Below are 27,834 nucleotides of genomic sequence, written 5' to 3' on the forward strand. Positions count from 1 at the left end.
ATAATTGGGCATATAAGTTGGTTTAAGTTACATTAATTCAGGGAACAGGTGATTTACTTGTTCAGGTCAATAATGAGACTAGTAAACTTGGGAGGGCAATGAAAGAAGTCTCTTAATGTTATGCGTTCAAATCCATTTCTAAGTGATTGCTTTCGGGGAGACAAGACAGTAAAAAGAAAACCACAGATTCAAGAGTAAATTTTCATATGACTGTGCTATTAAAACTTAGTGTCAGGCATCATGTTCCAACAAAGCCACACTGCTTACAGCAAATCAAATATTTGCTTACAGGGATTTGAAGGAAGTAGGTTCAAATTCAGGTGGAACATAACCTAAGCCTGGTTTGAAAATGCATTCTGTAACATGCCACTGTTTAAAAGCACTCTCAGGTGACAAACACTCTCAGCCAGGCATCAGCAGAATCAATACTTTCTGCATCCTTTACATGAATATTTATAAATTTTAAAACTCTGCAAAGTGTTATCAACCTAATGACATTTATGTCGAAATGCAATTAGGTACAAAATAAAAAGGACAATTATTAATCTGGCATCATCACCATGACTGGGTCAGGAAATAAGTTTTGTTAGGAGGTAAGTTTTCACACCCTAGGATGGTATTTGGATGAAAAATCTTTGAGAGTATAATTAAGCCTTGAGAGAATGCCAAACACATGAATTATATTATTGACATCCATTATTGAATGATATTATAAAAATCATATTGGTTTATTGTAATGAATGGGATTATTTGGCAATTTTAAGCTTTTTGGAACTGTGCAGTGCAAGTTTTCGTATCATGTTGGGACTCTCCCTCTTTAACATTCAATGTGTTATCTCTGCTGTAACTGGAGACCACCTCCACTTAAAATTCACTTTGAAACACTATAAATACAGCAAAGAATATATGTTATCTGACCTTTGACACTAAATCACCTTGGGAATAAACGCAGCTATAAATCTTTTTGGCATATTTCTCTCTGCCTAAGAGGTCTGTGAGACACCATCATTTCTCTCGCCAAGGCTTGATATCTCAGCATATCTTCAAAATCCAATTAATATCTGCCGTCTTGGTTCTGCAACTGGAGTTCAACTTAAAGAACTGGATGAATGTTTACATGGCTACTACTTCTCTCATTCCTTGCATAAAAGAAATGTACACATCATATCTCAAAGTCACAAAAACTATGCCAAGTTTTACATATATGCATTGCACTGCCCTATCTGGTCAAGATTTTTTACTGAGTATCCTTAAATTGGGTCAATCAAAGAAATATTTGCCAAGCACCTCTCCTCTAGGCCATCCATGAACTGACTAGGAGTGGGGGACAGGAGGGGACAATGCCTTCAGGGAGCTCAGATCTGATGGAAGACTCGAAGCTAAGTAATAGACTCAAAGGTGACAAGGGCTCTTCCTCAAGGTATGTGCCAAGTGTCACCAAGCTACAGGTGGAGACCATCACCCGGGATGTTTTGCTTGAGCTGCTCTTAAAAGATAAAGGGCTCCAGGCAGCCATAAAAGGAAAGGCACTCAAGGTAGGGGAAAGTATACACAAAGAACCTGTAGTACAAGAGAATATGACATGTTCTGGTACTAGAAAGCAGTTATGTGAGGCTATTGGGCTTTGAAGCATATAGTTTTAGGGAATGAAATGCAGGAAGCAGCCTGAGGGTAGAAAGACTGAGTTTCCTTTGTCTTTGTGCCTTTAAGTACAAAGGCTAGTAAGTACTAGGCTGTGAGAAAATGTGCTTGGAATGAGTAGAGCACAATACTTCCCATACCAAAGGCTCCTATTACCTAGAACTCGGTAGATGCACGGGAAACATTTATAAGTGAGTATTTGTTAGCAATAACAATAAATATTATAAACATAAAAACAATAATAAGTCTACAGCCTCAGCAGGTGAAATTATATTCTTCCAGATAAAGCCTCTAAGGTCACAAAGACCACCCTAAAAATACAATGTATAAACGTGATGTCACAGGTTTCAAAAATATGGTGGAGTTGTAATGTACAGCTCCTGAAACGGGTGTCAGTGCTACATCTCAGCTTGTGTAATTAATTTCTTTTCTTGTGCTAAACCCATTTATAAACCAACAAAGTTTTATGTCTATTTTATTTCATGGGCCACAGATATCTATACTTTCAAAGTGCACATGAACTTGAAAGATTCCACTGGACATGGATCCCAAGGACTTGCTTTAAATAGTTATAGATTCTAATTTGGTAAACACAAAAACATAAGCAGTCAAATTGGTGGTTTTCTGACTATTGAGTGCATTTCCTTAGAGACTGTCATTCAGGACAGATTTTGTCTTTATCATGATACCAAATATCATTTGCATTTAAAAAAAACTGTGTATCCTAAACCAAGGTCAGTTAATCTCCAAAATCTTTCTTTCCCCCAATTATTGTGAGTGAGCATCTTCCCAATATTCAAGAGAGGTGACCCTTGTGACTCGTTTCCATCTACTAAAGATGTATCTCAACTTTGCAGATTTTTTTTTTTGGCTGTACAGTGGAACTTGGATTACACTTTAAATTAACTTTCTCTAGGAATCAAAGGTAATCATTATTTCTCTCTATGATCTAAATGACTATTCTCATTTTTTTTTCAAGTTGAAGATTAGTTTTCAATTCCCTTTATATCTCTGCCCTCTTTCATAGTAACCTCTGAGGACCTCAGCTTGCACAAAGAGGATTGAGATAACATTTCCAAAGCTTGTTCTTCTTGAGCTGACCCAACACTTAGGAAAACATGACATGGATCAGCAACTCCATTTTCTGTAAGTGTTGGTCCAAGTATTGGTTATAACCTGGCATGTGCTATCTTTTTCTCTGGTCAAGAATAAGAAAAACTGGACTGGGAGTCCCATCCTGGTTCTGATACTTGGGGTAGCATAAGCTTCATCACTTAATGGATCTCTGATTGTGGATAAGTTTCAATCCTCAGTTTCCTCTTTAATAAGATGGAAATAAGCTAATCTTGATGAGGTACCCTGGAGGTGGCATGAGATTCTGTATATGAAAGCCCTGTTTTGAAGGGCTGACTGTGCATATGTCAGGGTGCATAAGATAACATTGTTGGTCTCTGCTCATCTGTTTTTTTTTTATTTTATTTTGTTTATTTATTTATTTGAGATGGAGGCTCGCCCTGTCACCCAGCCAGGAGTGCAATGGCGATCTCCGCTCACTGCAACGTCTGCCTCCTAGGTTCAAGTGAGTCTCCTGCCTCAGCCTCCCAAGTAGCTGGGATTACAGGCATGTGCCACCACGCCTGGCTAAGTTTTGTATTTTTAGTGGATATGGGGTTTCACCATGTTTGTCAGGCTGGTCTTGAACTCCTGACCTCATGATCCGCCCACCTCGGCCTCCCAAAGTGCTGGGATTACAGGTGTGAGCCACTGTGGCCGGCCCTGTGTTTTATTTTAACTGGCTTTCCTTTCTCTTTTTTGTTTTGGTTACATTTTTGTCTATCATAAACTCTCAGAGTTGGAAGTCATGGTATCTAGGATTGCCAATAAAGTCAGGCAACCTTTTCTCTAGGTACAACAATCTCTATTTTCAAGATAGTTTACTGTGGCCTTTTGATGCATCATTAGTCATCTTTTGGCTTGGTGAAATTGAGAGAGAAGGCTATCAGTCACTCAGCAAAGCTGCTATGGAACAGATAGGCTCATACCACCTGATATATGAACCACTACATGTGATTAACTTCGACAGGTAGCTCCTGGCCGGCTGGCAAGCTGAAGAGCATTTTAAGTACAAGTAATAGTTCTGGGGTATGTCTTGAGTGATAGAATGATGACTGAGTGGAACAGATTTCCTTAATTTTAGCTTTTAGCTCATGAAAACACATTTGGTTTCCTTCAGAAGCTGGGATCCTACCAAAAAATCAATTAACAAAACTTCTCAGAGATCTTCCTTGATACTTGGAAGTTTGACCTTTATTGCACTTATATTAAATATGGGACCACCCTGGGGGGCCAGACTCATTCATCTCAGTCTTCAAAGGGCCTATCATGATCATTTGCAACAATTTAATAATAATATTAGAAATTTTCACCATATTTTCACTATTGCTGCAAAGTTTAGAATGTACTCAACTATCCATTGAGGCAGGTCTTATTGACAGGTGGCAAAACTGACTTAGAGCAGTGAATTAAACTTTCTAGTAACACACACCAATGAGTGGCAGAGTAGACACCTGTACTCAGGTCTCATGACCAGAGGTCTTTCTAATGAATTTTTCTGAAATGGGATTGAATAGGGTAAAATGTCTCAGTCTACATCATCCATCTCATCATCATTTCTTCTTCTCGTAAGTTGATTCTAGAGGCCCTCAGTTTGCTAAAGATTAGATAGGTCCTCCAGGGTTTCGAGGAGGGAAACATAATCTAACTTCAGGGCCACTGTGGAGTGAGATGCATCTTTCTTTCTTTTTTTTTTTCTTTTCGATATTGCAAAGACCACTGGATATAATTTCACTTCCTCTTGGATTTTTTTTTGATGGTCTAAAAATTTAAATACTGTAGTTCCTGTTATACAAAGAACATGGTCTGCTAGAACTGGAAATGTTTAATTCTCAGAATTCGTTGAAATCCATTGATGATCATATTTGACATCTACTGGTCATCCTGAGTGAAGTTTAGCCATTCAGAGTTCAAACGATGAGTCTTCATATACAGATGGTTATAAAAAGACTCACCTCTGCTTAAGGTAATCAAGTCTGGCATGGAAACATGAGCAAAGGTAATTAAACTCAGAAGATATGCTAACATTAAAAAATGGCAATTTCCTGGAACAAAAGTGTGAAAAGCTAATTCCCCCCACCCCCTCATCACCTGCTTCTCTCTCTGCTTTTGCCATAGCAAAGCTCTATAAAGAAACTGGCCACCAGGGTCATTATCAGTCTGAGCTGAAAATTTGATTAAGCTGGCCTCCTAGGGTTAGTATCAAAAATGCTACATTTTTGTTCTTGGACCTTAATTCCTCTTTCCCTCATTTTTGTCATGTTTGCAAATTTCATTTGCATTTAATTTCCTGTGGTTTGCCAAAGTCCAGACTGAGACTTGAGCTGTTGTTTTTATTCAGGTGAGAAGTGCAACTGCTACTGACCATCTGCACTGGCATCTAGTCAAGCGATTGTCTGAGGCAAGTATCTGTCCTTCTAAGTGTCCTAAGGAAGCTTTGCTACCCAGCCCACCAATGAACTTAATGAATGAAAGAGACCTTATCCTGTTTGCATGAGTTTAGTCGGGGGTAGTTCTCATCACATGCCAGCAACATCCTCTTAATAGTCCAACATAATTAAGGAAATTGCACTAAAGATGTCTTGAGATCATGGCCCACTAGAATATTGTCTAGGAGCTTTATTTAAGGAAGACATCAATGATACCAAATGATGAAGAGATCCCTACTGTGATCTATTGTCATCTACAGTGATGCAATACTGAAAAGCCAGTCTCTTTCTGAGTACTGGATTCTCAGCTTTTTCTGGGTCAAGAATGCAGGAAGAGTAGCATTCATGGGGGGTTCTGACCCATTCCCATTTACAGGAAAAGAAAATCAAATAAGGGATCAGTGGGTGAAACTTTATCATTAATGCCAAGCAAGAAAATGCTGACTCTTTAGAAAAGATCATCTCTCTGTGTCTAAATTTCGTCATCTGCAAAATAGAACCTCATATGGTAGTAGTGAGAAATAAATAAAGGTAAAGGGCTTAGATCAGAATTTGGCACAACAGCAGTTCAAATGTTAACCATCAGTGTTGTGATGGCGTCATCTCAAATTAACTGGATTTTCTGTTTCTGTTTCCTCTAGGAAAGGATTTTGGAGATTCCCATCTGATATTCTTCTATTTGGTCTCTTGTACCCATTGTCATCCTGTACCACACATAATAAAGTTTGAGAATGTCAAGCAATCCATCTGCATCTAATTTTTGTTTGGAACAACCTGCAGGATTTTACATCTTGAAATATCAATACATTTCCTGTCTTGTCTTCCACCTATTTAGTATTGATCATTTTTGGAGCAATGATACCTTAAAGCCAAAATTTCACTGTATTGTCAAATGAGCTATCTGGGAAATCATGTTTAATTAAACACACTCAGTTTTCATTTAATTTCATAACACAACACATGTTTCCTGACTCTAGGCATAAATACATTCAACATTTTCACCATCATGGTTTAAAAATTAGTACCTGTTAGTACTCAGATATTTAAGGAAACACCAATGACCAATTTTAAAAAGTCCTATGTATGGCAGAAAATTTGCCAAAAACAAACCTTCTAAAGTACATTTCAGTTTATACTTCAGTCTAATTTAAATCATTTGTTCCCCTAACCTGGTGGGCATCAAAAGGTCACCTGTATTTAACAAGCTTCCCAGTGATTCTGATGCACATCCAGGTTTGGGAAACAGTCTTATTTTTTAAATTGTCCTTGATAAGAAACACATGCAATACAGCATTGACGTGATGGTGATCACTTACAGAGCAAAGTGTTTTTCATGGTATTAAAATGATTGATTTTTGAAAAGTTATTTGGGTTTATTGCACAAGTGGCATCTACCATGTCCCCAAGAAGTCACCCCTCTGTAGGCTAGCACTGTGAGAAGCTATGTCAAGGTCCTCTCTCAAGAGACTCTCCAGACTGGTGTTGCAGACTGAATAAAGCTGAAGTTAATTGCTGAGCTCTGTTACTGGAGCAGAAAAACATAGCATCACCTTTGTTTAAAGCTGAATCTCCATGACAACACTCAATAAGAAGCTGGGTCAATATTCCTTTTTTCTGCACTCAGTCAGCCACAAGGCCTGGCCTTTTGTAGGCAAAGTGTGTTGATACATCTTATGCAATCATTTCAAGGCACTCAGCCGAGGAAGTCTACATTTTTTTTAGCCCTGAAGTCCTCAAAGAGATTATGATTTTTAAATCTTCATTTATGCTTTCTATGCGTTTCTGCCCAATCAAGCAGTGAAAATGGTCAGGATAGTCTTCAATAACTATTGCTGTTAATAAATCAGCCACGATCTTATGGAGAAGCAGTCTAGTGCCCGGGTTAAGACTTAAGATGCTGGAGCCCATATACCTGGATTCTAAATCCAACTTTGTCATTCTCCAGATTGTGATGTGGCCATGTTGCCTACTCTGCACATCAGTTTTCTCATCTGTAAAATTGGTATAATCTTAGTAACTACCGCATGGGGCAGTTATTAGGATTAAATTAGTTAATATATATGACATGATGCTTAAAACAGTGATTGGCATATAATAGAATGCTAAATAATTTGTTGTTACTCCTTAATGACTATCATCAACTGACATATAGTTGTCAATCCATACAGTAGCCACTGAATACCTGTGGCTATTTAAATTAATTAGAATTAAATAATCTTAAACATTCGGCTTCTCATTTGCACTAGTTAGATTTCAGGTTCTCAACAGGCACATGTAGCTAGCAGCTCCCATATTGGACCACAAAGTTAGAGAAGATTTCCATTATCACAAAAAATTAAACAGCACTGAGCCACAGCTTAGAGAAGGTAAAAAGAGGGATAAGAACGTCCTTTATAGAAGAGTTCCTGTTGTTCTTAATACTCCCCATTGCTTATGAGAATTGTCTATAGGTCTCTCAAGAGTGTTTGGACCCATTTCTTTTGTAGCTTCTAGTAAAAAGCCATTTACATTGTAGAGTGTACGACATATATTGTGAGCTAACAAAAATAGTTTGCCAGAAATGATGTTCTCTTAGTTGAGAAGGTTTCCCCAATTCCTTTCACAAGCTATGTTTAATGCTTTCTATTCATTCATTCTATAGTTGAACCTAATTCTTGAAAAGGAGGCAAGATGGCAAGTTTGTTTGTGGTCAGTACATGGAGAATGACTACAGTAAGGCCCCGTATCTAAGGGAGGATGATTTTCTTAGTCACCACCCAAATGGAAGTAATGTGCATATTCACTCATCATGCCATGTTTCCTTAGTAACAGAAAAGCCAAATTAAATACTCAAGGATATGAACAGAGGCTTCACCCAACCTTAAACAGAACATTTCCAAGCACTTTTCACTTGGATTGGCCAACTTTGAGATTCTGGTGTCAGCTGGAAAATTCTCTTTTTCTAAAAAGTCAAATCGACGTGTCTCATTTTTTTCTGTGCATGGTTAGCCCTTGGCAACACTGTCTGGCAGTTGCTTTGTAAATGTTTCAGAAGGAAAAAACAGTACAGGCAAAGGACTGAAGATGGCTATTTTTCAGCAATCAGAAGTTTTATGTGAATCATGAACAGTTAATAAGGTTTTACATTAGCTAGAGGAGTTTCTGCTGTCAATTTATATATTGGGAGAGCTTTTATTTACAACTAGCATGGAAAGCTAGTAAGAAGAGCCAGCAAAAGGTATTTAATCCCAGTTCCAGGCCAGTTCTATCAATCAGGTTGAGTACACTACAGCTAAAGATAAACCTCCCTCAGCATCTCAGGTGCTCATTCCAGACAGAACTCAAGCTGTTAAATGGCCAGATAAGGGATTGAGAAAGAAAGAACCATGTCTTTCTTTCTGTGAACTTGCATACAAGCTATACATTTTTAAAAATACTGACTTCTCAATCCTCTCAATAAAACAGCATCAATGAGTTTGTGTCCAGAAGTATAAAATAGGCAAAAAAGAAAAATATACCTAATTTTTAAAAATTACATCATCATCAATTAACTATTGTAATCAACTTGCCCTTATGTAACATTTTATAGTTTTGTTTTATTATGTGCTTGCAAATTCAGCATCTTTTTTTATCTTCAGGGTATCTCACTGAGGTAGGTGTCATTATCCTCGTTTATAGAAAGCCTTAAAGTAAGGCTCAGAGAGGCTAAGAAAATGATCCAAGGTATTAGTGACAGAAGTTTTAGAACCCGTTCTGATCCCTTTATACCTCAGCATTTCTTCATTAAAGAGCTGTAATATTTTTGAACTAAAAAATTTAATTTTAAGCCAAGGAGAGAACAACAAAAGTTATCTCATGATAGAAGATTCAGATTTACAATGCAGTGTACAAAATTATTTTAGTTTCTTCTACTCACAGGTGATCAGCAGCAGCGAGTCACCACTTGTCACCTTATCTAGCTCAAGCCAGAATGGAAAATCAATCAAGACAGACAGCTTTAAAAGGAGGAGTGAATTATTAGCGCTACATAGCAGTTCATGGTGCATATCTCCCCAAGGCCAGAAGGCTGGCATAGCTGAAGATGAGTGTCTGTCTTGTGTCTGAGGGAGGAAACAGCATTCCACTCTGCACTTTCACTCAGCTTTTGGCTTTCAGTGCCAACTATTAAGGAGGTTCCACCATTACTGTAGGGGTTATAAAGACACTGCAAATGCCCAATTTAAAACCAGGCTTCTTGTGTTTGAACAAATCGTCTTGTGCGGTTTACTAAAAAGGTTATATTAAGTCTGAAAAGAAAGAAAAGTTTGCTATTAATTTACAGAGTGGTTACTCTTGTTAGGGACTCTGCATGGAAGGCTGAGATAGAGCAAGCCGTAGCTCCTCCAAGAGTTTGCAATTAAAAGGAGAAAGGAGAACAAATTACTCTTTGCCAGGCATTATACATTGACTTATGCTAGATGTATGTAAAGAGGACTGAAGGGGGCCATTTGCAAGGGGAAAGTCTGACTATGGCTTAAAGAAGAGGCAATATGGGAGAGAGTGTTCTGGGCAGAGGGATCATCCTCAATAAAGTCCAAATGCATAAAGTGGCAGCAGCAGTGGCAGCCATGCTGTGTGGCACATATTGGGTTCTTCCCATGCACCAGCCACTATTCTGTGTACTTAATATGTATTAGCTCATTTAATTATACAACTGTATGTGATAGACATCATTAGGCTCCTTTTACAGATAAGCAAACTGAGGTACAGATATTTTAAATAATTTTCTCAAAGTCACACAGCTGATAAGTAGAGGATCTTGGAGATAAGCCCAGGCCATTTGGGCCCAGAGATCATGCTCTAACCAATGGACTACTTCCCAGTGGTAGGTAAATACATGGTGTGTTTATGGAAGGTCTGTTTTCCAGTACAGCTAAACCACAGGCCTTTTCAACCATGGCACTACTGACATGTGGGCCTGGACAATTCTTGTTGCAGTGGGCTGTCCTCTGCATCTTAGGATGTTTAGCAACATCTGACTTCCACCCCAATGCTGACCATCAAAGACATCGCCAGAAATTGCCTAATGTTTTCTGAGGGCACAATTACTCTCAGTTAAGTACCCCCGGGCTACTATACGATGGGTAAGCCTGGAGAAGAGCAGAAAAAAACAACTAGAACTTAGCTGTGAATATTCCCAAATTCTCTTCTGAAAGCTATGGGAATGTACTCTATATAGAGGAAGATGTCAATTGGGGTTTTACAACCGAGGAGTAGCAGAAAAGATAATATGCAGAAACACTGGGGCGGGAAGTATTGTCAGAGACTCTACATGCTTTTGACATCTTAGCTTAGGAACAGGATATATCTGCAGACTTTATAAAAATCTATGCTCAAAAATCTCAAAGCTACAGATGGCAAAGGGTAATCTCTCAGAACAGTGCAAAAGTTGACCTTAGTGGTCCCTGGGTTAAAGTCAATCCTGACCTGAAAGTTCAAAACTCAAAGTTTGATTTCAGGTAAGAAAGATTCTACATCTAGAGAAAAACTGACTACCTAGTTTTCTGTAAAAGCTCTGTCATCAGACCCCAGGTCACCTGTAAATGTGAACATAATTACATAAACTTTAGAGAGGACATCTCTACAGGAATATTTACTAGACAGTTGGTGACAATGGGAAAAAATAGAAGTATTCTTCCTTCAACTCTCTACATGCACATTTCAAACCATGGGATACGTATTTAGAGTAGTTCTTATAATCAGGAAAGGAAAAGCCTATGTACTTTCTAAATTCTGTAATAAACAAGTTACTTTTATGAAACAATTTTTTAAATTTGAAAATGTATGGTTCGAATGGATCTAATTTGAACTGTACCTCTGTTGGTGAGTAGACAACGCTGATCTAATCATGAAATTCATCCATTTTCAAAAATTAGCGTATTTTTTTTTCTTTTCTGCTACTTACTTTGGCTCCTAATGGGTTTTTTATCATATCATTGGGAAGGATTACAAAGAATTATTTTCTTAGCCCTCTCTATAAGACTGCTATGAGCATTTTGAATCTAGTGCAGTTCCAAGCTTCTAACCAACTTTATAGTTTTGAAGACACAATTTGCTCTTAAAAAAAATAACTTGATTGCCTAACAAAAGTTATCTGATCCCAGAAGAAGTGAGGCATCTTTGACTGGAGAGCCAGTCTAGGGTCAGAGTTACAGGCTTCGGAGCTGGACCTGGCATAACTCTGAAACAAACATCTTCCCATCTAAGCTGCCTCATCTGTCAACACAGGGATACAGTACCCTCTGTAAGTAAGTTATTTCAAGACTGGGTGAGATGGCACAAGCTAACGTCCCAGGATGTGATCTGATACATAGCTGATACTCAGAAATTGGTGTCCCTTCTCAACTAGCATTTAGCAGAATCATCTAGGACTTCTGGGAGATCAGATCTCCTTTGGAACCTCTTAGAAATTTCTTCTGTATTCAGATAAGACAACAACCTGCTTTCAACAAGGGCACATCCCTGCGACTCAGTGGATGTCCCTGAACTCAAGTCAGAAACCTGCCTCCCTCTCCCAACAACAAATCTCTCTGGTCTCAATGACAGCCAGAAGGACAGTGGAAGCTGGAATTGTAGGATCCAAGCATCTCAGCATCAGCAGTTCTCCTGGGAACGCCACCAAGCTCTTAGCTTGCATTGTAGTAAAGAAAATACATAACAGAGAAAACTGTCTTCAACAGCTTTGTTTTAAAAAAGATACTCAAATAGAGTGCCTCAGTCTAGATCGGTCATTCTGCTAAGGATTTGAAATCTCAAACAGCTGGAGTTTTTTTCAAGCTTGACAGTTTGTCTTTGAAGGAGATTGCTAAGCTTTTAGATTCTTCATAAATAGTAAATAGATTTAGTCATAAATATCCTGTAATATGTGCTTTGTTCCCTTTATTCAGAAGCAACTTGTAATTTCTGATTAAACACAATAAATCATTATACAACAGCCATTGTATGGGGATAACAGCCACCAGGAAATGCAGTTTCTGCACTGATGAAAGGCATTTAAAGACATGAAACCCCAAACATCTGCCACGCATTGTTAGGGAAAAAAAGAACACTTACAAGTATCTTGCGGCATTTTAAGGACAGCCAGCAGCTGGCAGGAATGTAAATAGTTTTAAGAGGTAAGAAAGAAATTCAGATCATAGGATTAGGTGATCAGTCCTCATCTCACAGGTCATTCTTTCCTTCCCTTCATAAGTGAAAAGCTTTCTTCTTCAAGACAGTTGTTAACAGAAAGCAAGCATCCAGAAAGTGGAATCAATAAAATCCTATGAGGGCAGTGAAAAATGAAGCCCTTTTTACCCTTTCCCCCAGGGGAACAGATGCATGAAATTGTTTAGAATATTTGGAGACTGCCGATATATGACGTGGAATTGGCACCGCCAGCATCCTGAGACATGCTTGGGATTGGGCATGAGTGAGAAGCTCTGGCATAACGATACAGGGGACCTTGTTGGCAGGCTGCCCAGTCTGTCTCCAAAGATGCTTTTCTTTCCCAATGCCATTAATTCTCCTTGGCCACTGGAGGCCTGGTTTTGGAAGCTCAGACAGAAGATACCTGTGGTTGCTTTTTTTTTTTTTTTTTTTTTTGAGACGGAGTCTCACTCTGTCACCCAGGCTGAAGTGCAGTGGCATGATCTCGGCTCACTACAAGCTCCGTCTCCTGGGTTCATGCTATTCTCCTGCCTCAGCCTCCCGAGTAGCTGGGACTACAGGCGCCCGCCACCACGCCCGGCTGATTTTTGTTGTATGTTTTAGTAGAGACAGGGTTTCACCATGTTAGCCAGGATGGTCTCGATCTCCTGACCTTGTGATCCACTCGCCTCGGCCCCCCAAAGTGCTGGGATTACAGGTGTGAGCCACCATGCCCAGCTGCCTTTATTTCAAGTCATCCCTTCAGGCCTCAGTAAGAACTGAAGGAGGGTAATTAAACAGGTGGTAGGATGGTAGGAGCTTCACTCAGAAAACTCCCTGTGGATGGTCAGTTCACAGGGATTCCTAAGACAAGATGTTCTTCACTAGAGATTTGGAAACTGAACACTAAGTTGAACAGAAAACAGTATCCTTCATGCATTGAAAGCCTGCTAATCACTGATGATCTTCAATTAGACATTTTTAGACACTAAGCTCCATGACAGTGGGAACCGTTTTTTCCTCTTTGCCATTGCATCTTCGTCACCAAGCCTATGGTAGATAGGCAATCCATTTTTTACACTATCATATAAAATACAATGGAGTTTCAATGCATGCATTTTCAGCTAACATGCATTGGACCACATGAAGTCTATATAGAAGAAAAGGGAGGGAGCAGGGAAGGAAGTAAACAAAAAAATTCTTCTTCCTACTTTCCTTGTTCAACCTAGAGGCAGGCCCCCACTTCAGAAGGAAAAATGAAGCCTCAACAAAACTACAAAGAGAAACTGAGTAAATAATTGTGGGCTCTTCAGCTACTGAAGTCTCAGGCCTTAGTGATTAATGAATAATTTAAGGCAATGCTTCTCAAATTTTAATGTCCATACCATCGCCCAAGAATCTTGTTAAACTGTGGGTGTAGATTCAATAAGTTGTGGAGACTCCACATTTTTCAGTCTCCTGGGTGATGCCCATGTTGCTGGTCTTTGGAGCACAGTCTGGATAATGTACATTTAAAGGATTCTGAAAGAAAATTTTGACTATGTACAACCTTTGCCATGCATGCTGATTTAAAAACCTAACCCCTATGGCAGATGTGAGTCCACTAGTCATAAACATTTTAATCTGGCTTCAAAGAGCCATTATATAACTACACTAAAATTTAAATATGAAAACTTGATGCAATTCAATTGGCTATTGTTATCTAAAGGTGTTTCTGTCTTAGAAAACAAAATATACTGCAAGTTATAATTTCACTTAAAAGATGCTTTAAGTTATTCTTATAAGTACAATGATTTGAAACACTTAAAATAATAAACACATAAATAATAAAATATTCAAACTCCATTTGCACTGTCATATATACTGATCTTAATTACAGGCTACAGATTTTCATCTGATTGCGAACAGTAAGTCAGCTCTTGAATAATTAGGAAGAGGATGGGATGCAACTTATTGGAACAGTCTCAGAGTACAAAAACACTTTTTTTCAAATGTCACTGTGACATTTTAAAAAATACACTGAAATACAGAGGAGATAGTCATAACAAAAACTAATGAAAAAATTAATCCAACATTAGGATCTAGTAGCAAGATGATCACTAGCTAAAATATGGATATTCTATCTGTATGGTTCTCAGTACTGACTGCTCATTTGAATCACTTGGACACCTTTTAACATACACCCGTGCCTGGGCTGTGTCACCTAGGATTCTATGTAATTGGTTTAGGGTAAGTTTCCATATAGCTATAAGTTTAAATATCTCCCCAGGTGAATCTAATGTCAGCTAGAACTGAGAAGCATTGCTCCAATGTAGCATTGCTCTAATGTTCTCAACTCTGATCTTAGGACCAGAAGCATCAGCAATGTCTGGAAACTTATTAATAATGCAAATTTTGGGACCCCACTCCAGACCTGCTGAATCAGAAACTCTGGGGTTGAGATCCATTAATCTGTGTTTTAACAACCCCCCCCAAGTAAGTCCAATGCATGCTACTGTAAGTTCTTTCTTAAGAAAGACAAGGGTCCTCGTCAATGTTCTTACTAAAAAATTCTTATGAGGGGTCATTGAAAGATTTCACATTAAGACTCTTTTTTTTTAATCTGGTGGATGGCCTACACCCTGGGCTGTGGTGTTTATTCTAGATATGGCTCTGCCACTTCCAATCTGGGAGTTTCAGCTATACAGGGGATCTTAGGGTTATTAAAGATTTTATTGTAATTGTGCCAATCTAAAAATGTGATCTTCCATAATACGCTTGAATACTTCTAGTGATAGGGAAACTACTACCATCTGGCCCAGTCTTTCCCGTTTGCTTACTAGGCATAGGTGCTATACTGAGCATTTTACAAAGATAATTCATTCATGCTTGACAATTATCCTTGAGCTAGTTGTTATAATATACATTTGATACCTGCAGAAATGGAGGCTTAGAGAGGTTGTATAAGTTACTAAGTTCACGTGGCTTTTCATAAAGCTTGCACCAAGTTCTGTATCTTGAGGCCACATACAAAATTCATTTTCAAAAATGATTACCTATAAGCTGTTGTCAAAATGAAACTGTCCCTTCATACTATCTTGTCTCCAAAATAAGAAGCCCTTGTTCCTTGCAGCCAATTTCTAAACCCATCCATCATTTCTGCTGGGTTCCATTGACCAGCACACAAAACAGACTTAATAGATTGTCCATTCTATGCATCCATTCAAACAGTGATTTTTCATGTCTTAGTGCATATAAAACATGATAACATTGGTAAAGCACACTGGGTAAACTGGAGAGGATTTAGGGAAATGTATGTAAAGCTTGCTGAAAAAAATCACTTGTTATTTAAGTATCAAAAGTTTTAAAAAGGTTGAATGTTTATTTTGTATCAAACTTCAAAACCTAGTATTTTCAACGTTTTAAAATAAAACTCAGGCTTGCTTTCATGAACAGCTATTTCACATCAATTTATATGCATAAAAGAGTTATAAAAAAATTCCTGGCCAAGACTTTTTGATGATACTGTCTTCAAATTCTTTATAGAGAACATAAATGAAAAACATTGAGTGAATGATAAAAAGTTTGAGAGTATTTTTTCTATAATTCAGAAATGTGTAACAGTTGAATTTATATTTGAACAATCCAATAGCTTGTCTTTTATTGAAAAGATGTAATATTAAAATGTCTTTTGATAATATGAATTAATTTTTAATCCTATCCAAGCTTTAAGTTTTTAAAATAACGATATTTTAATTTGCTGAATACATTGCACTGTTGTCATGCAGCTAGCCAGGATGCTACCAAAAGGGTACATCAGTTACAATAGAAAGAAGTATTCAGTATATACGTGAACACAAATATATGGACTGGCAGCTGGACCTAGACCTGCCAGAATGGCCATCCAGCCATCTTTCCCTGATGTCCCCAACTGCCTGGCTCTCTGGGCATATCCTGGAGCTCCATAGGGCTCTTGTCCACCCTGGGCAGTGGAACATATGTACTGAACCTCATGTTCAGGTGGATAGAGAACCTCCTTGGCCATGCTTTATGGCAGAATGGCAAGAGCTGGATATCATTAATTGTTCTGCTTAACTATAGAAAACCTGGGACAAATCACCAGTTCCTTCTCTGTTCGAGAAGCCTTCAAGACTCCAGACAAGGCTTGTGGTGGCTAGACATGATAAGCAAGGTTACCCCCCAGGTCCTGATTTGCTGTGCCAAGGTCTAGAGGGTGATTCCTCTAGAGTATCTCATATACTCTACACATTTCTGAAGCCCTGAAGCCCAAAATGGCTTCACCTTGGCCGACTCTCCTACCCATGTCATCCTTGAATGTCAAGGGCTTTTTGAAAGAAATGCTCAGGACAAATCAACCAGGGCACAAAACATCTGAAAGAACTTCTTAGATACAAATGATTATTCTGGGTGGCAATGTTTACTCTACAATTACTCATTCGAATTAAAATTTCACAGTGGCAGCTGCTAGCATCCTACCCCACAATCATTATCTAAATAAAGTCCAGTCTGAAGCCTACCTGCATCAAAATGGCATGAGGTCATTGTGAAAAGTGCAGGACCATGGATCCACCCAAATCCAAACCACTCATTCCAGCTAGGGACACAGGTTACCAATTGATAACAAATACAAAACTGCAACTGTGAAAAACCTCTGAATAAGAAGTAGAGGGAATTATGAAACAAAGCTACAGAGATCAAAAGCAGCTTTCTTAAAGGTTTGTGTGAACAATGTGTAGGCATTAATAAACACAAAATGGATGGGAAAGCTAGGCAAAGAGAACTTGTGCAATGACCATGCTTTGGGAGTATGGTAAATGTAAAAGATCGAAGAAAGGCCAGTGTGACTAGAGATAAGAGAGCCTCAGGAAGTGTGGTTCAAGAAAAAGCCTGGGAAATTAATGTGCATCAAGTGGCACCAATATTTGCAGACCAGTTCAGGAATGTTTTGACTTTATTCTAAGAGCATTGGGAGGACATTTAAGAGTTTTAATCACAGAAGGTAACAAGATAAAGAGTACCATGATCTAAATTATATATCTAAAATAAATCACTCTAGCTGCCACATGGAACAATTCAGCTTGGAAATATTTCATAAGTTGAGGTATCAATGTTGGCTTTGAGTACAGAGGTGGTGGTAGAGCAGGAAAGAAGTGGAAGGAGACAATGCATCAGAGGTAAAAACAACAACACTGGAGATGAATTAACTTTCAATTCCACTTCACCACCCATAATAAATCCCACTGACTTGAACTTCAGAGCTTACCTACATACTCAGATTGACTTCTATAGCCCTAGACATAGCAAAAACAAGTAGGTTGGTTGCATCTTTATAGAGCCATATTGCCCAAATTCACTTGATTGTATTTTTGATCATTTATCCATACTATGGAGTAGAGCGAAATTTCTCCAATACACAAGGCCAATTATTTTGCGATCTTTACAAAGATATCTCTATCTGTCTATATATTATAGGTATGACCCTATGCAGAATGTTGTAGTTTGTATGTGTGTGAAGAATTTAGGCAAGCTGCAAACGTTAAAAGGAACACTCCCTAAGACCATCCCCAACTGCAAGTTTGGGGAGAAGATTTTTCGAAACTACCCTAAGTTTTGGTAATTTGCTTAGAAGGACTCCGAAAATTCAATGAAAGCTGTTATACTAACAATACAATTTACTACAGGGAAAGGATATAGATTAAAATCTACCAAGGGAAGTGCATGGGACAGGGTCCAAGCGAAGTGTCAAATGTGGAGTCCTGTCCACATGGAGTCATAGACATGTTACTTTCCTGTATCTTTGTGTGACAATATGCACAGAGTATTGCTAATCAGGGAAGCTCACTGGGCCTCAGTGTTCTGAATGTTTATTGGTGCTTCATTATGTTTGCATGATTGATTAATTGCCTATGTGGTTGAACTCAGTCTTTAGTTTGACTGACACCATGTGACCCAAAGCCTCTGCCATAACTCACAATGTGGTATTTTTTGCGTGACCAACCACCACCCTAAATCGCATTGTCACTATCTGGCTAGGAGGAGGCACCCAGACCAGCAAAGATCGTCTCCAAGAAGCCAGACCTCTCTTTGGGAAAGGTTAAATTCTTTATGTATAATATACCAGTAACATCAAAAATAAATGATTTATGTGACTAGTAGTGGAAATGAAGTTAAAAATCAATACTGCATTGAAATGAGAGTATAAGCTTATAGAAAAATATGCTACTTTTCTCATAATAAGCAGCTTAAATTAACTGAGGTTACATTCTACCTTGCCCAGAACTAAGTTTTGTACCGCTTAGATAGAAAACTGCTTTCTCTATCTGTCCTCCCTTGCTAGCTTCAAAAATCCTACTTCCTGTGACCAACTAGGAGAAAAATGCATTTCTTGAGAAGACTGACAAAAAAGGAAGTTGGGCTACATTTCAGCATTTTAACCTTTCTCCATAGTCTGAGTTTCTTGGTTTAGTCATTTCTTGCCCACTGAGTCAGTTAATGGGCCAGATTCTAAGGTCTTCCCTTCTTGTATCTGAGGAAAAGTCACAAGGGAACTGACAGGCAGGATGATTTCCTGTTTAGCATGACTGCCCACGTATGCTTTGCCATTAATTACAATCGGGCAGTTTCCATGGAGACTGTCACTTGAATAATGCTTAAGTGACAGCACAATCACCAAGAGCACCATGTTAAGTTGGCACAGTCATTGGCCTGGCATCTATTTTTTAAATAATTAAACCATTTATTTTAAAGGAAAATGAAAATATTATTTACAAAACACCAGCAGATTGTGGAGCCTTTAGGATCACCAGAAATTTCCAAAATCTCTTAGGCCAGATGCCTCCAAAACAGCCCCAGGAACTAGCCTACTACTCGCTGTCTCTGCCACAAAAATTCCAAGCTCCCTTTGTCTTTTCTTTAACTATGGCCTCTCTGGCCAAGCCAGAACCATTGCACATGTCTACTTACTGTGCTGTATGCTCATAGTTTGCCCCATTTGCCATTTAGCTTCATTCTTATCAGAGTTCACTTTTGTGGTACCACAATAGAACATATTGCTGTAAAGTTTTCAATTTTTTTTTTTTTTTTTACTTCCCATGCTCTATAAAGCAAGCCTTTTTTTAACTTCCAAACTCAGAGACTGAATTTTGAGTGCTTATAAAATTGGGAATATCATGGAACACTCATCTTGGTTAATTTCATATAATTATAGGATTTTACAGGATATAACTGGTTTCTGTCATTTTATTTGCCTCTCCAAATCTTTTTTTTTTTTCTCTTTTTACTTTCAAACCTTCAGTCCCAACACCATCTAGCTAGGTTTTGGCTTTGTGAGGTTTTAGTCTCATTTATTTTATTTTTGAACACGTGCTTTCATGTACTTTGTTATATAGAGTAAAGCCTAGTTTCCTTAAAAATATGAGTTGATTTAAGGTTAATATACAGAAAACAATCATCAAATAATAGTATAGAAAAGCAAACATGGCAAAAAAAATATATATATATCACAAATGTGGTAGACTGGCCGGTTGCACAGAAAGCACAGAGTGCTGTAGGCACAAGAAGAAAGGTCCTCATTCTGCCTAAGGCAGTCAGAGGAGGCTTCCTGAGAGAGGTGACGTCTGATCCATGTCTTGAAGTGATCGGGGGTTGCCAGAGAGAAAGGTCATGGTCTGTTGGACAACATAAAGTATAAGGTGCATTTAACTTTATACAGGTACAGGGACAGGAAGGTAATAGGGTTTGAAGAGTGAGCCTAAACTTTCATTCATAAGAGCAAAGGAATTTTCCAGGAAGAGGGACAGAAAGAGTTTGAAGGCAGTAGTAGAGGTTGGAAACCAGTCACTCGTAATAGCATGACATCCCAACATCCTACGGTTGATCTTCCCTAGCTCTCTCAGCAGCCTGGTAGGATCCCAGGGAAGTACCTCCGACGAGATGTGAGTTGGCTTGGGGTTAGGGTGGAATTTCTCTATCAGAAAAAATAAATGTAATTTATACATAAATATAAACAAATATAAAAATGGAAATATAAAATATATGTATTATATGTAATTTAAAAATTGTGTGTATGCACACACAATTGAGACTTTGAAGACTGGAAAAGTGGAATTGAAAGTCAATTCAATCACCACGTCTTGTTGCTTTTACCCGATACATTGTTTATCTCCTTCCACTTCCTTCCACCACCTCTGTAGTCAAAGTCAACATCCATCCTCTGAAAAAATCTCAACTTTTTGTGGTTGTCCTGTTTCACTTATTGAACCCATCTTCAGCAAGCGGTCCCTAAGTATTAGACAGGATGGTATCCATGATAAATCCTTACTCATGTGGCATTTATGTTTTAGTCAAAATTAAACAATGTATAAACAAATATAAAAATATAATTATATAAAATATGTTACATATAATTTTAAAATTGTGTGTATGCATGCATGTATTTCTTGTTTACAAACTTTGATAGAAAAATGGCATCGGGTCACAAGGAAGTGGACCAGAGAGTTTGGGTCAATATATTCTACACAGTGAAGGAAAGAGCCCAGCATCTTCCGGTTTGTGAAGTTTACTGCGGCAGGACTAATGCCCCAACTTTGCTCCACTCTGTGATTTCTTAGGTAGAAGCTGAGAAATGAGTGTCAGTGGAGACAGACAATCAGGCTGTATTTTCAGAATACAGAAAGTGGAGCCTCAGAGAGTGAGGGGATGTGGGTGGCTGAGTGGGCTCCTCCTCTCTGCGTCAACCACAAGTTCCCCATCATTCGTTGTATATTTTGGGTTTCCCAGTAGGACTCATTTGAGTAAGATTTCCAAACAAGTGTGAAGACTTCTGCTTTCAATAAGCAGTTCAGTGTTCTCAAACTCAAGGAAAAATAAACACAGCCCAAAACTCCTTGCATTGGTTTGGAAGAAGTTGTGTTTCTGGAGTTGGGGAGCAGGGAATGTGCCCGATTATTTCTAGACTCCTTATCTCCATTACAGGAAGCTGCCTTCCACAGAAGACAATGAGTGTCAGTGGAGACAGATGATTAGGCTACCCAGGTCCACCTTTCATTCCCCATATTTCAGCCTTGGAATGCACATTAGGCGCCCTCCTGACCCAAGCTTCCTTTTTTCCTGTGACTTGTGGTTGCTCCAAGAATTCAGACAGGTCATGGGTGGGACTTCTGGAATCTGAATGCTGCCCCACTGCTTGGGATTATAAATATAGTACATAAGTACTATGCATAAGTATGTATATTATGTGTGTATATATTATTATATATAAACAATACTATTAAAGGTATACTGTTCTTGATAGTATAAGAATTATACTATTGCTTTCATTTTAACTTGGGTTTATATTTTTAAAGACTTACATATCTCTTCAAAAAGTACATTAGATATCTGTAATCAGACTCATTATGAAGGCAAAAGAATGCGTAATGCAAAAGATCTGAAGCTATTTTCCTTAAAAACAAAACCCCAAAAACCTCAACATGAAAATGCCACGGGACCCGTTTTTGCTGTAGCAAAAGATTTTGCACAAAGTGCAGCCCTGTCACTCACAAACACAGTAATCGCTGGAGATTACCAGTCATTTTCATTATAGGTAATTTCAGGGTGCCTTGTTTTGCCTTGTCACTCACATTCCTGGAACCTTGCCAGATGGTGCAAAAGGAGCATATCAGGAAACCAACCTGAGCCCCATACCAGAGGATAAATCTGAAGCTCCACTGAGTATTTCTGAAAATGCAGCCTGATTGTCTGTCTCCACTGACACTCATTTCTCAGCTTCTACCTAAGAAATGACAGGGTGGAGCAAAGTTGGGGCATTAGTCCTTCCCCGGTAAACTTCACAAGCCAGAAGATGCTGGGCTCTTTCCTTCACTGTGTAGAATATATTGACCCAAACTCATCAGCACAGGGTATAAAACTCTTGAAAGATCTTGCCCTAGTCTTATCTCCCCAATTCTCAATGCCATAATCTTCACCCCATCATGTGAAATAGCATTTATCCCTGCAAATGTACCACTGTCTCTGCCAAGATCCTCCCCACCTTTTTCACCTGTCTCAACCTCACGTTGCCTTCAGCACTTTGCTTAGAGTCACGTTTTCTGGGCATGTCTCTGATCTTAACTGCCTAAGACAGGAATGTCCCTCCTATGTACTCCCACAGCCCTGAAACTGCCTCTGTCACACTGTTTTTCTGGTTGCTCTGTTTCATTTATTCAACCCATCATTGGCAAGTTGTCCCTAAGTATTAGACACAGTGGTATCCACGATACATCTTTACCCAAGTGGCACTTATGATTTAATGAAAAAGAAAGATAAAGAATATGTATGCGGAAAATCATAAGGGCAGTATATCAAGATAGAGTGTGGCTGGGGGTTGCTATTTTAGATAAGATGTCCCCAAGGAAGTGACATTTGAGATGAGACTAAATGATGAGAAGGCACAAACCATGGGAAGATACCTGGGAAGGTATTTCAGGCAGTGAAGATATGATTCACGTACAGCAAGTTCAAAGGCCCTGAGGCAGGTACAGATTTAGTGGGCACCCAAATGGCAAAGAGGTTAGTGTAGTGAGCGAGCAGGAAAGTGGAACAGAATGAGGTCAGACTTGCAGTTAGAAACTGGTCCACTGGTCCAGTGAGAAGCTGGCAGTGAGAAGAATTCAGTCTCTGTTTCAAAGATTAAAGGGAAGCCATTGGAGCCTTGTAATCAAGACTGTAACATGACCTAAGCCACCTCTAACTCCCGTTATAGCATTTCTCAAAGGCATGGTGCCTGGAACTCAGACGGCACCAAAGCTTTGTACTCTGAATCAATGAATCAACCACCGATCTTGGGCCATGACTCCCTATCCACGTTCTTTTAGTTCTCTCGATGCCTCGCCTGTGTGTTACACACGCGGCACCATCGGCGCCTTTCAAAGATCAGCTCCTTCCAAAGGGGAAATGTCTGTGAAGAGCAGAAACTGACAAGCCACTCCAAGGTGTTTCAAATGCTCCCAAAACAGTGAGCACAAAGACAGTCGGCTTACCTCCTGTTCTTTCTGTACCCACTTGAGCTACACTGTAACTAAACCAATGAACAGCCCAAGAAGATATTTCAAGATTTTTGCAGTTAGTGATGGTCATAAAATGAGCATTTCTGTCATCATGACATATGACTGAGCCACAGCAGACTGCGCTGTACCCATCACAGCTCTTTTGTCTTTGACTTATGAGCACTCCAGGAGAAACTCAATCTCCTTAGCGGGGCATGCCTTCCTGTTCCCCATGCCAGCGGCAGTGGAGGGGAGTGCCAGACAGAAGGGACCCAGCTCCATCTTCTGCCATTTGGGAGGCTTTGAGCAAGTAAACCTTTCTAGGCCTCACTTTTCACAATTATAAAAATGAATGAAAGTGAACCACACCTTTCTCATAATGTGTATGATATGACTAAGGCCTATGAAGGATATGCCATAGGTACACTGTTAACACAGATTGGGTGACGGCTGTAGGACTGTGCTGGGGCTCTGACCCGGTGGCATCCTCGGCTGCACCCAGCCCAAAGGCCTATTGTGGAAAGATGACTTTCTCTCTCTCTTCCTGCTCCCTCTCCTTCTCTCTCTTACCCTTGCACTTTTTTGTTGGATCCTTCCCTCTCCTCCCACCCTCACATCTAAATTTCCTTTCCTTCCCTCTTTCCTGAATTACAGTAGATCTAAGTACCTTTTCACTTAATAACAGGCCCCACCACCACTGGTTTCCTTAAATCTCACCTTTGTTAAGTATTTGGTTTTGATTGTTGTTTTACTTTTTCTTTGTTTTTTTTTGTTTGTTTGTTTTGTGGTAAGAACACTTAAGCTAAGATCTACACACTTAGCAAAGTTTCAAGTGTATAATCCTGGCCTATGTTACTTTCCCTGTGTTACCTAAAGAAAGGATAATGAACTGGATATAGTTCTGAAGGCTAGAAGTCTGAAATCAAGGTGGCAGCAGGGCCATGCCTCCTCTGAAGCCTGTAGTAGGGGTCCTTCATGTTCTTTCAGCTTCTGGCAGCCCCAGGTGATTCTTGACTTGTAGCTCCATCATTCCCATCTCTGCTTCTGTCTTCATTCATTTGGCCTTCCCACTCTGTGTCTACCTGCCTGTGTCCAAGTTTTCTTCTTCTTATAAGGATGCCAATCACTAGATTAGGGCCCACCCTCATCCAGTATGATTTCATTCTAACTTGGTTATATCTGCAAAGATCCGACTTCTGAATAAGGTCATATTCAGAAGAATATGATAGAGAGGATTCGAATTTTTTTTTTTTTTTTTTGAGACAATCTTGCTTTGTCACCCAGGCTGGAGTGCAGTGGAGTGGTGAGATCTTGGCTCACTGCAACCTCTGCCTCCAGGTTCAAGCGATTCTTCTTCCTCAACCTCCTGAGTAGCTGAGATTACAGGCACCCACTACCATGCCTGGCTAATTTTCGTATTTTTAGTAGAGATGGAGTTTGACCACGTTGGCCAGGCTGGTCTCGAACTCCTGACCTCAAGTGATCCCACCCGCCTCAGTCTCCCAAAGTGCTGAGATTACAGGTGTGAGCCACCGTGCCTGGCCAGGATTTCACTATATCTTTTCAGGGGACACAATCCAATCTATAATGTGGCCCCTGTCAAACTCCAAGTAGTATTAAGAGTTCGGAGCTCTAGAGCAGATATGAGTGTAAATCCAGGTTCTACCTCCACTTTCTACAGCACCCTTGAATGAGTTCTCTGATCAGAATTTGAGTTTTCTCATCTTAAAACAGGGAAAATAATAGCCAGCTCAGAGAGTAGTTCAAGGATTAGTACCAAATAAAATTATTTGAATAATGCATGTTAACAGCATAATAATTGTAAAACTGCAACAGAAAGAAAGGTATAAAACAGAATTTGCTCCTGGGATGCTCTCAATTGGAAGAGCCATGGATGCTTTCTTTCTTTTTTTTTTTTTTTTAAAGCAATGGGTAGAGTTTGCCTTGAGACATCCACCCACTCATTGCCTGGGAAGTGGAAACACACATTTAGTCAAGTAGCTGATGGGAACAAAAACAAGGGCATTCCTAAGAACCATCCGCAGAGTGTCTTCTTTACTGAAAGTAAGCAGAGAGAGCCACTTGCATCAGGCCTTGTGATGCAAAATTGAAAGGCAAAACCAATCTCAGCTAAGCATGCATTTCTGTTTTTGTTTTTGAGTTTTTAAAATCCCATTTGAATGAATATGTATTGCCAAGGTTATCTAGTGAAAGAAACTGGGATGGAGAACAAAACACTCTACAGATCTGTGCCATCCAGAAGGCTTGGAATTAACCTGAAGGCTTTATTAAACCAATCAAACTGGGGGAGAAGATATTTGCACAAGGCCTTTTCACACATATCTAGTAAGGAGTAGGACAACTGAGGCAATTCTTTCCATATCTCAAAACAAAGAATAAAATCCAACTGGGTCTCTTCAGTTATCTCAACTTCCCAGATTTAAACAGTCATGTGAAAAGTGCCAGTTATCTTCTAAACTGTGTGTGCCAACAAGGCCAAGAGTGATAAACAGAACTTGACAAAGACGTGAATTTCTAGAAATGTCCCCTATTACCTCGCTACATTGAATGTTTGGATTGTCGACCAGCAGCATCAGTGTCACCAGGGGCTTGTTAGAAATGCATTCACTTAGGCTCCATTGCAGATTGAGTCAGAATCTGCACTCTAGCAAGATCCCCAGGTGATTCCTCTACACATTACAGTTTGAAACATGCTCTTTGGCACAAGTTTGCTCTCCCAATCTGCCTAATGCTGACTTTGTGTGCATATATCTACTCAGCAGCCTGGTTGTACCAGCCAAGAGCCCACCAGCACGTAATTTCCTCTGTGGATAAATCCTCTATCCAAGAACAGTTTGGGTCCTGTAACAGAGTCCATTTCCTTCCAAGACCAGAGGACACCATCAAAAACCAGACGTCTATTGGTGCAACAGTGTTGAACTGGAACATAGCTTTGTTCCCACCTATGAAGGTTTGCAGGTGCAAAATGCTAAATTGATCTTGTTCTCATGCCAATGGCAATGAACAGTCACCCATCTGGTAGCTTCTCTTCCCAGCCAAAGCAATGGCTGAACCGAGGCTTCTCCTTGCCAAAATCATGGCATTCAAGGCTCTTGCAGGAACATAGACATGCCTTCGATTTCGGAGATAAAGAGCCGATTCTTCTCACTTTCAGCTTTAGTAAGGATTAAAGGAATTCTCACTGCATGACCCAACAGGAAATTATCTGTATCACATCTTCTACTCTATCTATGACAAAAGGAAAGTAATGATGGCTGGGTGCAGTGCCTGACACCTGCAATCCCAATACTTTAGCGGGGCAAGGGAGGAGGATTACTTGAGGCCAAGAGTTCAAAACCAGCCTGGTCAACATAGCAAGACCCCATCTCTACAAAAATAAAAAATAAATGAATAAAAATTTAGTCAGACATGGTGACATGTGCCTGTAGTCCCAACTACTTAGGAGGCTGAGGCAAAAGGATCACTTGAACCCAGGAGTTCAAGGCTTTAGTGAGCGACCATCATGCCACTGCACTCCACACCATAGCATGACCCTGTCTCAAAACAAATAAAGCAATGGAGGAAAGAGATGGTAACATATATTTACTAAGGACTGACATACTAACAGTGAGTGCTTACTAAATGTCTACTAAGTGTCTGTGTTTACTAAGTACTTTACTTATATAATCCTCAGAACCACTAAGTAGGTTCCATTGTTGTTCTTATTAAAGAGCTAAATAAACTCTTATTGAATAGTACAGAGAGTTTAACCAGCCTGCCAAAGTCACACAGTAAATGACAGAACAGGGATTCAGACCCCGCACACTTGGGTTCCTGAATCTCACATATGAACACTCCACTCATGTATCTGGCACACACAGAGAGAAATAAGTGTAACATAAAGGTTTCAAATTCAGCCTTCTTTAGTTTTTGAATCATTTGTCTCCTTCCTATTTCTTCTTCACTTGCTGCTGCAGGTATTTGTCTCTTCTCCCACTCTGCTCATTTCCACCTCCTCCTAAAAAGAGGCTGCAGGGATTCAGCAGCCCTTCCCTAACCCAAGCCAGGTTCTCCTCCCCAGTGTTATTCTCACCCCCTTCTAATTCCTTACCAGCCTCCTCTCCTGCACCACCAGGCTCTCCTCTCCCAAGGAACCTATCACCTGTCTTGAATGCAGGGGTATCTGAGAAAACCCAACATCTAATTCAAAGGTCTGGAGCTTTGGCCAATAGAGAGCTTTCTAATCATGCTGTGGGGGGATGTTTTCCTAGTTCAGAGACATATGGGATGGATGTATCCATGTCCATTTGCATTCTGCTAATGGCACACAAGCTGTCTCCTTCTTACAATCCATTCTAAAGCATCTACTCCTTTGGCCAGCAATTCCCCACACTCGTTCCATAACTAACTTGTTCCACAACCTAAGGGCTGGGATACATTTAGTGCCCTCATTTCCCTTTCTTTCTGTCTACAGGGAAAAT

General features: G+C 39.5%; 1 protein-coding gene and 1 long non-coding RNA gene across 4 annotated transcripts in view; both read left to right on the forward strand.

Annotated features, from left to right (window-relative positions):
* GRM7 (glutamate metabotropic receptor 7) overlaps positions 1 to 27,834 on the forward strand; it is an 892,306-nt gene that overhangs the window by 839,304 nt on the left and 25,168 nt on the right. The gene's annotated exons all lie outside the window — the stretch shown is intronic.
* LOC134758027 (uncharacterized) lies at positions 1,276 to 5,336 on the forward strand. Its single transcript, XR_010132745.1, has 3 exons — positions 1,276 to 2,566; positions 2,669 to 2,787; positions 5,096 to 5,336. It is a non-coding gene; the product is annotated as an uncharacterized lncRNA (long non-coding RNA).

The sequence above is a fragment of the Gorilla gorilla genome, chromosome 2 (assembly GCF_029281585.2).
Source record: "Gorilla gorilla gorilla isolate KB3781 chromosome 2, NHGRI_mGorGor1-v2.1_pri, whole genome shotgun sequence".
Lineage (NCBI taxonomy): Eukaryota > Metazoa > Chordata > Mammalia > Primates > Hominidae > Gorilla > Gorilla gorilla.